The sequence below is a fragment of the Cheilinus undulatus genome, linkage group 22 (genome assembly GCF_018320785.1).
Source record: "Cheilinus undulatus linkage group 22, ASM1832078v1, whole genome shotgun sequence".
NCBI classification, from domain to species: domain Eukaryota; kingdom Metazoa; phylum Chordata; class Actinopteri; order Labriformes; family Labridae; genus Cheilinus; species Cheilinus undulatus.
The window spans coordinates 529,644-547,455 of record NC_054886.1 but is presented as its reverse complement, the minus strand read 5'-3'; the positions used below and the strand labels follow the sequence as shown (position 1 = coordinate 547,455).

General features: G+C 41.9%; 1 protein-coding gene across 2 annotated transcripts in view; it reads left to right on the top strand.

Moving 5' to 3' along the window:
- The window catches only part of fgf11a (fibroblast growth factor 11a), a 191,699-nt gene that overhangs the window by 67,762 nt on the left and 106,125 nt on the right, over nucleotides 1-17,812 (top strand). The gene's annotated exons all lie outside the window — the stretch shown is intronic.

Sequence of the window (17,812 nt, the reverse complement as noted above, 5' to 3'; positions counted from 1 at the left end):
TCCATGTGTTTAGAATAAGAGGAGAGAGCAGGAGAAGCCCCGCCCCCCTTTGTCTCAGACATCAGTGTGAACACAGATATGGACCTCAGGCACTTCTAGGTCCAGCGTGGTGCTCTCTGATTTAAAACATCTCGATTGGACATTAATTGTTAATAGCAGCATTAAAAAACAAGCTTCTGGTATGCTTGTCTTTAGAGTAAATAATTTATCAACCTTAATAAAGCCTTTCTACATCCACCACCTGCAAAACCATGACAAACTGTGCATAAGTTTACAGATGATAAATAATAAATGCTCAATGAAATATGCATAAATACTGATTGGATACAAAAAAAGCTTTTAAACATTGCATAATCCAGACTACACTAGTGTTTATTATTCTACAAAAGCATAGGCATGTACAGTATAAACCTTTCATATATGCTCAATAAACTGTTTTTTATAACTGCTTAGAAATGTCACATTATCTAACAATAAATGTGATTATGCTGCTGTTATCTGGATTTATGTAATCTCTCTGAAACGTCATTAAATTAATGAGCACATAATGAGGACTTCAGGGATTTTATCAGCTAATTTCTACTCTATTTATTTCTTTATCTCCCTGTTTCTTTCATTCAGATGCATTGTAGCTTCAGGGGGTAGCAGGTGTTAGTCTCAGTCTACGTAGCTGAAAAGAGATGAAATCATACAGTCTGACATATTTTCATATTTTACTCTTTTCCTCTGCTCTTTGTGTCCCTTTTTCTATGAGATGCATGCACATGCTCTGCAGAGCTCTCAATTTTTATTTCAGTCGTCACTTTAAGTTTTCTCAGGTGATCTCTGGGCTTTTTTTTTCCTTTGTTACACAGATAAGCCAGGGGTTAGCGCTGTTGCCTCACAGCAAGAAGGTTGCTGGTTCACTTCCCGGTCAGGGCATCTCTGTGCAGAGTTTGCATGTTCTCCCCGTGCATGGATGGGTTCTCTCAGGGTACTCTGGCTTCTTCCCACCACCAAAGACATGCTCATTAGGTTAATTAGTGACTCTAAATTGGCTGTTGGTGTCAATGTGAGCATGCCTTTCTGGCTTTAGGATTGATGGATTAAGAATGGTCACTTAATTTCATATGCAAGTCAAGGTGAGTGAGCAAATACTTTTGGAAATATAGTGTATATCACTATCAGAGGACAGAAGAAAACACACTGAGGACTTTCACATCACAAATGTTTTTTAGAATGTGCTTTTTCTTTTTTTTTTTTTTTTTTTTTGCAAAATTGCATCGCTCCTGATGTGCATAGAAAGGCATGACCTCGCCTTAAGGGCATTAAGAGCATTAGTGTGCAAGTGTGAAAAGGAGTTGGAAATAAGGTGGCTTTCACTCAAAGGGCTTGGTGAACTTGACCCCCAAGTCCGGTTTGTTTTGGACAGTGTGAAGGCAAACAAACCATACCTGGCCACTGGGCCCAGGCCCACAGGGAAGTGGTCTCCGGCACAATTCAAGTGGACTCTGGCCCAGATCAGAGGAGATGCGAGTTCAAGAGTGTCGCATTGGCTATTTGGCATCATCGTGAAAACTTCTTTTCACATGTTTGACTATGCAGTTAGTACGTGCATACCGCCACCTCAGACTGAGTGGAAGTGGGCCTAGACATGGATCGGTGTTGGTAATATGAAAGCATGCTAGGGTGGGGGGTTAGAATTGTGCCACAGCGCCATTCGAAACAACTGGGCCTAATGTGAAAGCACCTTTAACATTAGGCCCAATTGTTTTGAACCGCGCTGCTGGCTGGCTTTCACACTAACAACACTGATCTGTGCCCGAGCCCACTTGTGTCACTTGTGAGAGAAAAGAAGAAGCTAACATGGCAACCACTCGGGTCATGACCTGAGCAAAGATTTTTTGTTTGTTTGTTTTAACCTGGCAAAAAAGTCCTTCCTGCAGCCATGGATGATTTAAAATCCCTTTTAGGATGCCTGCAACTTTGCTCTTTATATCTACACATCTACTACAGCTCAGAGGATTAGATGGGCTTGCGCTGCACAGATACAACAGTTTTTGAGGTGACAGGAGACTTTTATTGCCTTTACATCACTGACTCCAACTTGTGTTCATCCGTAAGGTGAGTCACAACAGACCGTTTATTGACTGGATTCTGATGATTTCCACCCTTCATTGAGGAAAAATGTGAACAAACTGCTATGCTGTGGAAAGAAGTTAGTTTTTACAATGTTGCCATAAAGCTGATTTGATGCTTTGTCCCATATCCAGACAGGGTTGCATTCACATCTCATCCAAACCATGCCAGGGTCCACTTGAATCGCACCGGGGACCACCTCTCGATGTGGGCCCGGGCCCAGTGCCTGGGCATGGTTTGTTTGCATTTACACTACCAAAATGAACCAGACTTTGGGCTCAAGTGCACTCGGATCCGGGGCCAGGCTCCTAGCGTGAAAGCACCCTAAGTGACCCAAGTATGCAGCTCAGATTATGATTCATCAGATGCCCAGTAAGTGATTTCAAAACTAGCTGTCATAAACTAGATTTATGTTTAATGATGAGATGAGATGACCACGAAACTCAAGTTTAGAAGTGAGATAATTGTATAATTTGGCCAAAGTCACCTCAGACATGCTGTAACAATATAATGAGTGTTTAAAAAATTAAATCAGTGGATTGAAATCAGTGAAAAAATACATTAAAATTAATAAGAAAAGGACTTTAAATTACAAAGGGACAGTAAAAGTTGACATTTATCTTAAAGCCCCCGTCAGATTGAATTACCGTCTATGTCTAACACAAAGGTAACACTTACTTCCTGACCATATCCAGGTGTTGAAAGCTCCACGTACATGGAGCTGCAAAGAGTGTCTGATAATAATGTGAAAGCAAATTGATTCGTCCTCGTTCTATCAGCGACTCTGGAAGTGCTCCAAGTGAAGAATTGAGCAAAGAGTCCTTCTAGGTTGTTTAAATTCGTCAAGTCATTGTGGATTCACCCTTCCCTCCAGCCCATTACCCATCTGCTCCAACACACACTCGCACCCTCTCTTCTTAGGATGAGAAACACACCTGAGTGTGTGTTTTGCAGCGAAACAGCGATTGGTCATTAACTAATGCACGCTGGGAGAACGTGTCCGCCGCGGCCAACCTCGCACGAGTCAGAGGTCGCTGACGCAAAAGCACACGAGTCCCTCGCAGGGCTGCCACCGCCTCATCCATCTCTGTCAGAGTGTCAGCCAAGAACACAAACACGGGCAGCAAAAAACAGACACATGTGCAGGTATTCTCAGGTGGACCTCGCACAGCTTCACATAAACATGCACGCAGGTGTGGACGAGGCCACACATCAACACACGAACACAGACAGAGCAACTTGGTGTCACTTTCACATGAGTTTGATTTCTCTCTCATGGGAGACGGTGGAGAAAGTGACAGCAGCACGTGTCATGACCTCTTCTTCGTCATGTCCTGTATGTGTCAGCCTATCTCTGTATGTGGTTGTGGGTATTTCTTATCTGGCTCCAAAACACTGTAACCCAACATGGCAGATGGACTGTCATATGTCCATTGCACCGGATATATTTGAGTCATCCCCTCTGGGAGGGGCAGGACTTTTCAAAAAAGGTTGGGCAAACGTTCTGTCTGTCACATTCATCATTCTGAGCGACAAGACAAAACGCAGTAGCAGGCATGAGCAGCTCCAGTGAGTAGCATGAGCTCTGCAGGCAGGTGCTGTTGTACTGTACAAACGGTGGAGCTTGTTGGTGGATCAAACTCATGCAGAGAGGAAGAGAGGTGCAAAAGCATCATCACTGCTAAGAAAAGCTTTCAGTGGGTTCTTTGCTCCTCTTTCAAAGAAAGAAAAACTTTCCCAATCTGATAAAAAACTTCTGCTAAAGCCACATCTGATTAAGATAAAACCCACTCCTGCTGCATTTCTGACCATTACCACCCAGAACACGTAACAAATCTCACTAAATTATTAAGCAAAACAGAGTTTCAAAAAAATTTATAGGTTGTAAAGAACTGTAAATGTTCATTTGTTGAATTTGCAGCATTAGGAGATCATATTTACTGAAATCAAAGTTATTTCAATCAAAAACATCTTAATCGGCCAAGTTACATGTTAACATAGGAGCCCTTCTTTGATATCATTCTTGCATCCATTGAACTTGTGAGTTTTTGAAGAGTTATATCCTCCCAGAGCTGCTGTTTTGATGTGAACTGCCTCCCACCCTTGTAGATCTTTAGCTTGAGGATGCTCCAAAGGTTCTCAGTAGGGTTGAGGTCAGGGGAGGATGGGGGCCACACCATGAGTTTCTCTCCTTTTATGCCCATAGCAGCCAATGACACAGAGGGATTCTTTGCAGCATGATATTGTGCATTGTCATGCATGAAGATAATATTGCTACAAAAGTCAAACCTCTACATACTTTGCCGAGGTCATTTTCACACCTTCAGGGACCCTAAAGGGGCCTACAAGCTCCCCCCCTATGATTCCACCTCAAAACATGACTCCGCCCCCTCCTTGCTGACGTCGCAGCCTTGTTGGGACATGGTGGCCATCCACCAGCCATCCACTACTCCTCCATCTGGACCATCCAGGGTTGCACGACACTCATCAGTAAACAAGACTGTTTGAAAATGAGTCTTCATGTATTTCTGGGCCCACTGCATCCGTTTCTGCTTGTGAGCACTGGTTAGGGGGGGCTGAATAGTAGGTTTATGCACGACTGCAAGCCTCTGGAGGATCCTACACTTTAAGGTTTTTGGGACTAATAGTAATGTCAAAGAAACATCCACTTACCTGATTTACACTTCATTTATGTTAAAGCCATACTGAGGTGAAATTGTTTCCTGATCCCTGGAAAGTTTGGGTGCCATAAAAACTGCAGCACACTTTTGCAGACAGTTGGCTAATCTTTACGCTATTTATACCATGCTATTACCATCCGCATTATTAAATGCATTATACAATAAGGCCAATTTGCATGGAAAAGGATGTTTTTCCCCAAATAACTGCATAATGGCTCAGTTTCTCTGCGCGCTGGTGCGTATGTGCAGTGATTGGCCAACAACATAGTAACAGGAGCATTAAAGCTGTGCCACCTGACTTATTTACAAAGTTTTAGAGCACACCCTTTTTTTCTGGAGCTTTAACAAAGCATCACATGGCCCACCTGTTGTGTGATGCTAGCTACAAGCAGACAGACTCGTATTCAAGCATGCTTACACAGCACCGGCAACTACAGCTGACAAAACAGCAATGAAACCAACATCTCCTCATGAAGGATTATAGCAGCAACCTGTGACACATCCTCTGTATTACCTTGTTTAATAAGAGCATGGAGAAGTGCTTTAAAGAGAGCTTGTGGATCTAGCCACAGGTGTATACAAATGTTTCCTTGTGGTCCAAAGTTTTCTGGCTCTGTCACTTGCTCTAACAAGTTCATAGCAGATGTTATGGAGTCAGGTGTGATGTCATTCCCAGCTCCGATATCCAACTTCTGAGGTAAACGGAATGCAGCAGAAGTCTTGGCGCTATATTTGGGGATTTTGTAGAAAATCTGTATATATTTCAGATTTTTTCATGGCACCAGTTTCGAACCAGTTCACCCAAGATGTCTTCTAAAGGGAATAAGGGACAATAGAAGCGATGGTGTGGCGTGCAAATCAGCACAGACACTCAGACATAACGCCAGTTATAGTGGTGAGATATAGCAGTGCAAAAATTGAAAATGTTGTATCTTTAAAGCAACAAAAAGCAGCATTGAATAGTTATGAAATGAATACTGGCATCATCCTGTGATAGATACTACAACAGTGGAAAAAAAACAAATACCCAGACAATTAATTAAAAAAGGAAAAGATTTTGATTTTATATATTGAGACTTGTTTCATAGCTATTTAAAAAACTGACTGGAGTACCATGTGTACAAGCAAATCACAGCCAAAGCTCATCTACTTGCCTTTAATCAGGCTTGGATGCACTGCAGTGAGTCACCAAAGGAGTAAAAGCTCCACATTTTTGCAAGTGCAACACTTTCAGCCAATTTACAGCAGCCATCTGAGTTGTAAACTATGAAAATTTGGCCAATTTGTGCCTTTTGGGGGGTATTTCCTCCACATTATAACGTGTGATATTTATTCCCTCCACTTGTGCTCTGCTGTGAGTTATGGCATAATATGCTTTAAGCATCATCTAGCGAGCGTCTATAGACAGGAAATTGGCTTGTGTTTGCCTCTAATGGCTCTTAAGGGAATATTCCTATTTATCTCTGTATGGGTCAGCACTTACCAGGAGGAGGAGATATATAGTAAGGCGTTAAAATGCTGAAAGATGTAAGGTGTTGTTAAGGAAGAGGAGAAAAGAAGCAATAAAAGGAGAGGAGGGTTTTTTTCTGTATATGAGAAAGAGAGAGATGTTGGTGATAAAGAGAAGAAGTGTGTGGGTGGAAAGTTTGGTTCCTGGCCATTGCCTCGTTTCAATGTTACAACACCGGGGCCTCTGGTGATTGATCTGTCCACTCGCCTCCCACCTTTCTCTCCCTCTGCGATCGCCCTACGCCCCTTCATCTCTTGCTGATTCACTTACTTGCTTTCAACCCCTCCCTCTGCACATTTTCACACAGTTCAGTCTTATTCTCCTACATCCATTTCTTACTCATACTCCTCCACCTCTCTTAGACTTCACTCATTTTCCCTCCTTCATTTCTTTCTCATTCTTCCTCCCTTTAGTTCTCATTTCTCTCACATTTTCCCTCCTTTGCTCACCATTTTAGCAGGATATTCATTCACAATAACAGAATGAATTATGCATTATTTGTCCCTTCTTTCTGCTCAGTCTCAAGGTGTAATTCACAATGCACACTGCACGTGATGTTCAAATGCAAAGCTACTCTTTTCCATCTTGTTTTGTATCTGATAATGAGGTTGAGACCTCTCTCTCAGATATTTGCTGCATGGATATAAGAGTCAATAGAAGGTAGAATTGTTATGATGTGGAATGATATGGAATCATACATTTTAACTGATATTGAGGCTCATATCAATATCCATTAACAGTCTAAGTCAGTGTTACTCAACTCTGCTCAACCAAAGAGCCAAATTGTTGAAAAATACTTTTGCAAGAGCCACAGTCAAAGTGGTGAAAAGTTGGTTATGTGGCAATAAAATTAAGTTGAGGCTGATAAAATGGGTGAAAAAGCTGCAAAAAAAAAAAAAAAAAAAAGTGGCCAAAAATGGATGAACGGGGTAAAATAGTCAGAAAATGTCAGAGACTTGGTGAAAAGTGACAAAAGTTGTGGAGACAAAGTGGCAGAAATGGGTGAGATGTGACAAAGAAAATGGCTTACAGGTGGCAGTAATGGTATAAAAACAGGGGCAACAAAAACAAGCGAAAAATGACAATAATTGGCAACAAAGTGGGGAAAAATGAGTGAAAAGTGACTGAAATTGGCAAAAAGCAGCAAAAAGGTGGGGGAAAATGAGTGAAAAATTACCAAAATTGGCAAAAAGGTGTGGGAAAATGAGTGAAATGTGACTCAATTTGGCAATAAGCAGCAAAAACATGGGCAGGAAATTAGAGAAAAGTGAATAATTGGTAAAAAGCAGCAAAAAGGTGGGGGGAAATGAGTGAAAACTGGCTAAAATTGGCAGAAAACATCAAAAAGGAGGGAGAAAATGAGCGAAAAGTGACTAAAATTGGCAAAAGCAGCAAAAATGTGGGGGGAAAATTGGGAAAAGTGGAATGCAGTGGGAAAAAAGGCATGTAAAGGCACCTTAAATGGGCAAATAGTGGCAAAAAGGAAACGACGCAATGAAATATACAAACAAAAAATAAAAGTTGACAATTAAATCTGACAATTACATCCTGCTGTATAAGTGAGGGAAACAAGTTGCAATGGATAATTCTGAGGTCAAAGTTTCCCTTTCTAATGGTTTTCTGGGGGAATCATCAAAGAAAATAAACCAATTTCAAGTTTGAAAACGTTTGAAAATGTGAACATGTCTTTGGCAGACTCCATCATGGTGTCTTTATGAACTTGTAGAGGTAGTGAGGCTAACAGCTGGATAAGATACCCCCTTGTGGAGTTTGGACATTGGTGGTGGTGACGAAAGGAGTAGGATAGGACTTCTGAGGACCAGACGTCTGAGGAGTTTGACCCCGATGAGATGACATGGCAGCAGTGATGAAGGGATACAGGACAGCAGGGAAGAGCTGGACCTGAACACTGTGATGGAGGTGGCTGGGGTGGAGAAGGTTACAGCAGTCACGCTGACACAACAGACTGACTGTGTAAGGGGAGGAGATTTTAAATATGACAACAGCAGGATGATTGTATCGAGAGAGGTTGTTGCAAAAAGGGATTGGCTCAGTAGAGTAGATGCCTATATCAGCTGATTACCAGCGCAGAAAAAGGAGACATGTAAGTGAGCGGATTTTAACGCGTGTTCCAATTTCGCCTTTCATCCCAATTTGGCCACTCTTTAGCTGGCTTTCACCATTTTCACTCCCTTTTTTGCACTTTTTTGCCTTTCTTGACCCTTTTGCCTCTTTCAGCCCATTTTTACCACTTTTGAACAGCCTTTCACCATTTTCCCTCAAATTTTTAACACTTTTTTTTCATGTCTTGACCCAATTTTGACTCCTTTTTCCTAATTTATCCACTTTGTAACAGCCTTTGGCCCTTTTCCCTCCAATCATTTTCACTTTTTGCCTTTTTCTACCCATTTCTGCCTCTTTAATCTCAATTTTATCTTTCACCATTTTCCCTCCCATTTTTGCAGCTTTTTTGCCATCCTTGACCAACTTTTGCCTCTTTTAACCTATTTTTGCCACGTTTTAAGAGCCTTTAACGATTTTCCCTCCAATTTTTTCCCTTTTTTCATTTCCTGACCTACTTAACTCTTTTCTTCAAATTTATCCACTTTGTAGCTGCCTTTCAACATTTTCCCTCCAATCATTGCCACTTTTTGCCTTTTTTGACCCATTATTTACCTCTTTTATCCCAATTTTCGCTGCCTTTCACCATTTTCCCTCCCATTTTTTGCACCTTTTTTGATATCTTTGACCCTCTTTTGCATCTTTTAACCCATTTTTGCCACATTTTAACTGCCTTTCACCATTCTCCTTCCTATGTTGTGCCTTTCTTGACTCATATTTTCCACTTGATTTCCATTTTAGCCACTTCCTACCACTTTCCATTTTCCCACCTCTTTTTTGACCCATTTTTGCATATTTCACCAAACTTTGCCACTTTTCTTCATTTCTAACCCCTTTCTACCTTTCTACCCATTCCTGCCTCTTTTAACCAAGTTAAACTACTTCATTCTCTTGAATCCTTATGTTTGTGAACATCCTGGCTTAGCTATGAAGTCTGACATTACTTTCCAAATATTTTAGTCATTTTGCCCATACATTGTGAACATTAGCAAAAAAGGGACCTACATTTTAATCAGGCTGTATTGTACTACAGCAAAAATAAAGCGATTTTTTATAAGAGTAGTTATTATTCAGGTTAAAAATTAAATGTGTTGATCAGAGCTTTACTTTACATTGGACCATGATTTTCCTGACCCCCCCCCCACACACACACACATACACACACACACACACGTTTTTTCCCATCCCTTACATCCAGCCCTGTCTTTTTTCTTCCTCCATGTCTTTTTGTCCTTCCTCAGGTGATATCGGGTCCTGGCCTCGGTCCACATTGTGTGGGCGGGGTTTCCCTGCTGATCGTTACAGTAATTGACATCAGTGAAGAAGGGTCCTGGGATGCTGAAAACCTCTGTGCCGGCTGACTCAGTCTGCTCTCTTTTTCTGTTCCTCTTCGATCAGGCCTCTGCGGTGTTTTGGTCGTAACACACCAGGACAATGAATGCTTTCTGTCTTGTTTTGTTTGTGTAGCCGTACAGCCTTTATAGAGAACCATCTACTGCCACATTTGTGCTAGTGTACAGAGACATAGCTGCAGTCCAGACAGGCAGCAGCTCCACGTGCTTCTGCAGCATCTCAATCAAAACTCTTCAAATACAGCAGCTTGGACTGTGGCCACTGCTTCCAATTAAGATGAGCGATGTACCCTTCCAGCTTCAGTACTGGATGTTGTCCTCTACTTTGTTATATGGGAAAGCAAGGAAATTAGCTCAGGTTGAAGGTTGGGGCCGGTGGAAGTGTTACACAAACTTTCATCCAGAAGACAGATATAAGGGTTGGTCAGGTGAAGGGTTGGCTGTCTGTAAGGTCAGCAGGGTGATACCAGCTTTAGGAAAGACACTGCTGATGAAATTGATCCAAATGGGCATAGACTGGGTTTAAGTATGATGCATACTTTTCATATTGGCTTCTTCAATTTCTGAATGTGTTTTACTGAGACATATGGCACACATATTTTTATATTTCAAATATCTGTTGTAAAAATATCTTGCACCTCTGGATATACAGTACATGACCTTTGCATGCTAAAGCTGTTGACTTTCTTGTTCCTGGTTCATTTGTCGTTTCCTTATGTTTTACCTCAGCTTAGTGGGCCACATCTTCCTCAACCTTCACCACTGTTTGTTGAGTGCAAGCATGTGCATTCTTCACAGCATGTCTTTGTATATGCTAGTCACATGGCAGACTTCAGCCAACTTTGTATCTTTAGGCATAGAAAGACCAAAACAAAGGACTGGGTTGGCTTATTTCATTATTGTGGGTCAGTAGATAGTTCAGATACCCATATATGGTCACCTGCATTGGTTTAAGGTGTGCAAGGTGCTAAAATTCATCACTGGGCCGATGTGCCACAACCCAGGGCTGGAGGGGAAGGTCAACAAGCTTGACAGCATTTCTTTTGTCCTGGCTTTTTAACTCCTGGTGATTTACCCAAGTGATGTGGTTTTTGAGGCCTTGGGACAACCACATCACTTGAGCTTGTGGCAACCCTACTATCTGCCAAGACGGTTCTCCAGGCAGTACCACAGCCACCCAAATGAATGGATTTTGTGATCATTTTCCCATGCTTCTGGTAGTACACAAGGACATCCAGAGCATCACCTGGGATGTGTCCATCCTCCCTCCTACCTGATGGTTACAAGCTTTTCTTAAGCCTCAGTTTTGGCCCAAACATGCCTAAAAGTTTTGCACAATACTGTAAATACACTATATTGCCAAAAGTTTTCGCTCATCTGCCTTGACTCACATATGAAATTAAGTGACATCCCATTCTTAATCCATAGGGTTTAATATGACGTCGGTCCACCCTCTGCAGGTATAACAGCTTCAACTCTTCTGGGAAGGCTTTCCACAAAGTTTAGGAGTGTGTTCATGGGAATTTTTGACCATTCTTCCAGAAGTGCATTTGTTAGGTCACACACTGATGTTGGATGAGAAGGCCTGGCTTTCAGTCTCCGCTCTAATTCATCCCAAAGATGTTCTATCAGGTTGAGGTCAGGACTCTGTGCAGGCCAGTCAAGTTGATCTACACCAAACTCTCTCCTCCATGTCTTTATGGACCTTGCTTTGTGCACTGGTGCACAGTCATGTTGGAACAGGAAGGGGCCATCCCCAAACTGTTCCCACAAAGTTGGGAGCATGGAATTGTCCAAAATCTCTTGGTATGCTGAAGCATTCAGAGTTCCTTTGACTGGAACTAAGGGGCCAAGCCCAGCTCCTGAAAACAAGCCCACACCATAATCCCCCCTCCACCAAACTTTACACTTGGCACAATGCATTCAGACAAGTACCGTTCTCCTGGTAACTCAGACTCGCCCATCAGATTGCCAGATGGAGAAGCGTGATTCATCACTCCAGAGAACGCCTCTCCACTGCTCTGGAGTCCAGTGGTGGCGTGCTTCACACCACTGCATCCCACGCTTTGCATTACACTTGGTGATGTATGACCAGGATGCAGCTGCTCGGCCATGGAAACCCATTCCATGAAGCTCTCTACACACTGTTCTTGGAATAATCTGAAGACCACATGAAGTTTGAAGGTCTGTAGTGACTGACTCTGCAGAAAGTTGCATACCTGATCTGACCTGCTTAATTCTGATGCTCCTGGTTGTTCCAGATCAAAGGTATCAGGCTAAGGGTAAAAAGCAGACCCGGAAGTAACTTTACCCCAAAATATAGACTAATAAGAACGGATAAATTTTTCTTGTCTGCATGCCTAAATGTATTAGTTTTTGCTTTGTGATTGTGTAATTTGATATTTATTTGACAGAGCAGTTCTAAAAGTATACCTTATAAATTGATCGGTGAGCGTACATTTCACATAGATTGATTTAGTCTCTCCTATATTTTGTTAAAATTGAAATCAGGCTGAGTAGATCATTTTGTAAGATTATAAAGGTACTGAGCAAATAAGCAATCTTGCAAACTAAAATTCTGTATTAGTCATTAAGTCTTAAGGTCCTAATGTGGTTGTAGTTTCTGGGTTTTTCCACATTTCTGAAACTCTGTAAAGTTTTCTTCTTGAGCAGGACCTTAACTTTGAGCTTCAGATATTTTTCTCTCCCCAGTCTGTCTTTCAAATTTGTTATCTCTGTCTCTCTTACATTTTCTCTTTGATTCTCGCTCCCTCTCCTTTCCTTGTTTTCTGTCTCTCTGTCTCTGATCTTATACTTTTTTTATTTTTTACCCTGTTGTTTGTTCTCTTACCCACTTTTTTCTCTCTGATCCAGGTTAGACTCGTCTCACCGGGCACCTCTATCTTTCTCAGCTCGTCTCTCTCTCTGCCTTCACATCTCTGTTTGCCTATTACAAAACGAACAACCCTCCGGGGTATCTTTCTTTTAGCTTTTCTAAAGTGTCATCGTCCCCCCTCTTGGCTCCTTTCTTGATTTATGCCCACCGTCTCCGTCTCACTCTCTCTTCTTCTCATCCCATTTTCTATCTTGTTCTTTATCCCCTCTGCCTTATCTTCCTCTCCATATACTCTCACTCTTCTCAGACAACTGCTATTGTTTCTCTCTCTCTCTGACTTAATCATGGGGCCATTCATTTAAGCTTTAAATCATTACGCTTTAGAGCACAGACTGAAAAGTTCACCCATTGCTTTTTTAATTAATCCTCAGCGTCTCCGTCTGTCCTGGACTCGGAGTGTGCGCATGATGGGCCACTTCTTTTTGAGAGGTTTCTTGTTCCCAGTGACCATTTGTCTCTACTCTGTGGACCGATGTGTGCCTGTTAGGTGTTTCATCAAGTTCAGCATTCAGGCCAGAACCACAGAGATTGATTCATGCTGGACAATGCTACACTGCATTACACTGTCCTCTGCCAGCACTCCATCTAACCAGGATTTATAAAAACTGAGGTAAACATATCGAGCGTATAGCCTTAGTTCAGGCCAGATCTCATGCAAGCCCTCAGCTAACGATCAGCTGATTCACTCTAAGCGTGCTATTGGTTAATTGCACTCATGCTGCCATATTTAAACTGCTACATCCTGGCTTTGCACTGCTGCTCCTTCTGCAAGCTGCTTTCTGCAACCCTCCTCCACCCCAGCTCCTCCTTTATACTACATATGTCTAATCGATGTCATTCTGCTGTCATTGATGCCTGCTCTGCTCTGGGATTTAGTTTTTGCTGCCTCTCTCCCTGCTTCAGACAAACCCAGAGAGTGGGCCTCCCCAGTTAGGATCAGTGATGGAAGTGTGTTTTATTAGTAGCATTGGTGCTAGCATCCTGGCTAACAGTTCCCTCATTTTAGAGCTGAAAAGTGTGTCAAACTATTATTGGGTTCTAATGTTGAACGTATTTATTTGCGCTACTTATTAACCCCGGTTCTTGCCAAATTTTGCCACTACTATTTGCCACTTTTCTTCATCTTTGTGCAATTTTCATCCATTTTTGCCTCTCTTTACCTATTGTTGCCACATTATAACCAGCTTTAATTACTTCTTCCCACCAATTTCTGCCAGTTTTAATACGTTTTTGCCACTCTTAACCCATTTCTGCCACTTTTTAATCCCATTTCACCAACTTTCTTCCACTTTTAAGCCATTTTTTTCACTTTGAAACCCTTTCCACCACTTCTAAACCGGTTCTTCCCACTTTTCACCCGTTGTTGCCTCAGTTGACCCACAATTACCACCATTAACCCCTTATCGACACTTTTTACATCCATTTAAACCACATTCTAGATTCATAATACATTTTTTTTGCCAGTTTAACCAATTTGCACCACAAATTTCCCTTTTTCTGCCTCAGTTAACACATTTTTTCCAATTTAGAACATTTTTTCCCATGTCTTGACATCATTTCACCACCTTTCCCACCAATTTCTACCACTTTTAAGGTAATATTGCCACTGTTAACCAGTTTTACCCACTTTTTATGCCCGTTTTTACCACTTTAACCCATTTTGAAAACTTTTTGCCTGTTTGTAGCTATTTTTATGTAGCTTTTGCCACTTCTAATCTGTCTGTTAGTTTTAAAATACCATTTCACCACCATTTCTACCAATTTTACAGACGGCTTATGGTTATTATGACTTAACTTTGCAGTGGACCATGATTTTGCTGTCTCCATGGGCCCCCAATTTGGCTAGGCCCCAGGAAGCCCCCCCCATGGACAACCTTGTCTGCACATGACTATTACTGAATGTGCATGTCTGTATTCAACCACCTTCAGGTACAGTGGGGGTTTCTGGTTTCTGGCACCTTTATTTTGGGGGTCGCGGGCTGAAATTTTTGATAACCCCTGCACTAAGCTGTCTGTGAGTTTTTTTAAAGTGATGGAACATGGGCAGACTTAATTTACATCACTGTGGCTGCAGGGAGACACTGCAGTGACTTAACCGAGGTGTGCTGAAAGGTACAATAAACTATGCAATTAACTGCAACTAGATAAAAACTTAGTGCACTGATTGTGGACCTTAATTGATCACAATTGATGTAATTAATCGTGAAATTCCTACTTGTTGACAATTGAAGACCAAATTTGTAATTGTTGCATGAAAATGGTGCATTTAACTGCCTGAAAGCAGAATAATTAGGTAAGCATGTCCCAGGACCCTCAGACATTTAGGCTAAGTCCTAAATATTTAACACCTCTGCCCTTGGTCATTGCATCATAAGAGCTGAATTCTCCTAAAAACAACTTGGATCAGACTGGCCTGTCCTGAAGGTATGGAGGATCATAGCCATATATTTCATTTGTATTCCAAATAAAAAGCACCACTCTTTGGAGATAACTGAACTTTTATACAGCGTGTCTGCTGCAGTCTGTTTGCCTCCTTAAGCCTAAAACTTCAGAAACACATTTTCATGCATTGATTTCTCTCTATAAGCAGTTACCATGCATAGTTTATAAGACTGCTGTGTAATTCATATGATTTCCCCCATTGGTCATTTAAATCACCTGCAGAAACATGCCAGGGCAACATGGGGGTCTGGTAAACTTTCAGCTGGATCACACTTCATCACCTTCATCAGTATTGATTTTCCTAAAAGCTAAAGTTTGACTGCAGTTAGGGAGAGAGAGAGAAGCAGTTTGTTTCCTCGGTGTCCCGCCCCTTTCTCTCTCTCCGTCCTATGAGGGATGGAGCTGCTGGCGGTTTGGGGATGATTGATGGCCCTTGTAAATCTGGCCATTACCATATAGGCTCTCCCCGCCTTTATGCCCATTATTCACTGTCAGCCGGGGCTACTGTGAGCCCCTAATTTTATGCAATTTAGCTCTGTGCTTAATGTGGATGTGGTGAAATATGAAAATATGAGAACACGTGGGGCTTTTGTGCTTGGAATCCAGAAGTTTCAATGCTCTGAAAGAGATCTAACTCTGGCCTTGCTGTTATATGACAGAAAATCTACATATCATACTCCACTTGTTCTCTTTTCAGTACAGACTGTGTTATTGCTTTTTGTGGCTGCCGCCGAGTGTTTCCCATTGGTTGCAATAAATGCTCGGAGATGAAATACTAGCAGTTGTAAAATCCATATGTCCATGGATTAATAGCTTCAGGCTCTCGTGGCAGTGGTGAGAAAGACAATATTAGAGTCAGTGGGGAGTAACAAGCTTATTAACTCGGCAGAAAGCTGAGAAGTGTTTCTGGGACCAGTGTGCAGAGGCATGGCATGTTAAGTAGCAGCAACCAAGCAGGAATTTGCCCACAGTGCTTTATTTGATAGAAAGAGAATTATTCTGAAATGACCTTTGTCCACTGGCTGATGGAAACTCCATGAAAGTAGGAATTAAAACTTGAATTGGCTGGAAATGCACCAAAGTGAGGCTGACCCATGCACAAAGTTGCATGAATGCCGCTGCAGAGTGGAGAAGGAGCAGACGGGGAAGACTGCACACTTTCACTGCACGAGCAGCATGCTACTGTAGATTACTGCTGCTCTGTTGCTCTGCCTCGAGGAGTAATTACTCGAGAAATTCAACTGTGCTTTGTTTCCACCTGTCACACAGCACAAAGAACAATCTGTCAGTTGACAGAGAGTTCTGTGTTACAATATGCCTATTTTGTCCTGCTTGATGACTGAATGGAAGGGAAACGAGAGACGGCTCTGCAGCACTCTTTAATTTGGCACCTTTTTATGAATGTGATGGATACACATATATTTGATTTGTGGCTTCTTTGTCAACAAAGGCATAATTATGGAGTGTTTTAAGTGTTTAATTCCATGCCTACTGCCTATATGGACACTACAGCTGTTGCTTTCTTGACAGTGTGGTTCATGCAGTTTGTACTCACTGATCAAACTCATCATCAGTGACCAGAGACTGGAGTTGGGAACCTTAGGCACCAGATCCAGTCCCAGAATGAACTCAGTAGAGGTGAACTTCAGGCGCACTCCTAGAGAGCTGTTAAACAAGGCACTGAACCCACAACTGCTCAGGTGGTCTTTCTTGTGCAGCCCCTCTGCCAATGTTTTTGTCCATTTTTAACAGTGCTTTTTTTTAAGCACACTATCTTTATCCGGGATCATTAGGCATGAGATACATACAACAGCCATAGAATAATACACAAACAGGATGCACTTGTGGTGAGATGATGAGATCATTGCATTCATAGCACATGCATTCAGCACGAATGCGGAAGTGCACTTTTTGGTGCATTTCTTCCTCATTATTAGAAATGTATAAATGGAAAAAAAAACAATGTTTTATTTTCATTCATGAACTTCTCATAATGAGGGAGAAAGGCACTTAAAAAGGCACTTCCACATTTGTGCTGGAAGCAGTCCCAGAATGCACATGTGCACTAGCAGTGATGCCTTATGCATGTGTACACTGGGACCGCTTCTATCGTGAATGTGGAAGTGCCTTTTTCAGTGCATTTCTCCAAAATATGACAATTTTACTAATGAAACAAATTTCAAATGTAATTTCTGTTTAGAAATTACAACATATGATGCACCATTCTGATTGAACAGAGTCCTTAATTCAATGCAAGTTAACTGTAGAGATGGGCAAGGCTGTCTCTACTTGTCATTTGTGCTCAGGTTTTCACTGAGAGCCCCCTGGTGGTAGAATTTTACATATTGAGTGTTTAGTTGCATCAAAACATTAAAGGGGACATATTGTGCAAAAATCCCTTTTTTAGGCTTTTCTAACAAAATCATGTGCCCCTGGTCTGTCCACAATCCCCTCGAGTACCAGAAAAATCCATTCCCTCCACCCTCTCTTTCTTCACCTTTCAGAAGATGTGTGCTAAAACATGCTGTTCTCTCAGATTTGCTCCTCATGATGTCATGTAGGGAGTTAGCCCCCGCCCCAAAGTTTGGTTGGCCCTCCCCGCTTGGAAGAAAGTCCTGCTCCTGATCTTTCTTTCAGCTGCCACCTGAGAGGAGGGTCAGGACAGCCAAATCCATTAAGCCACATCCATTTC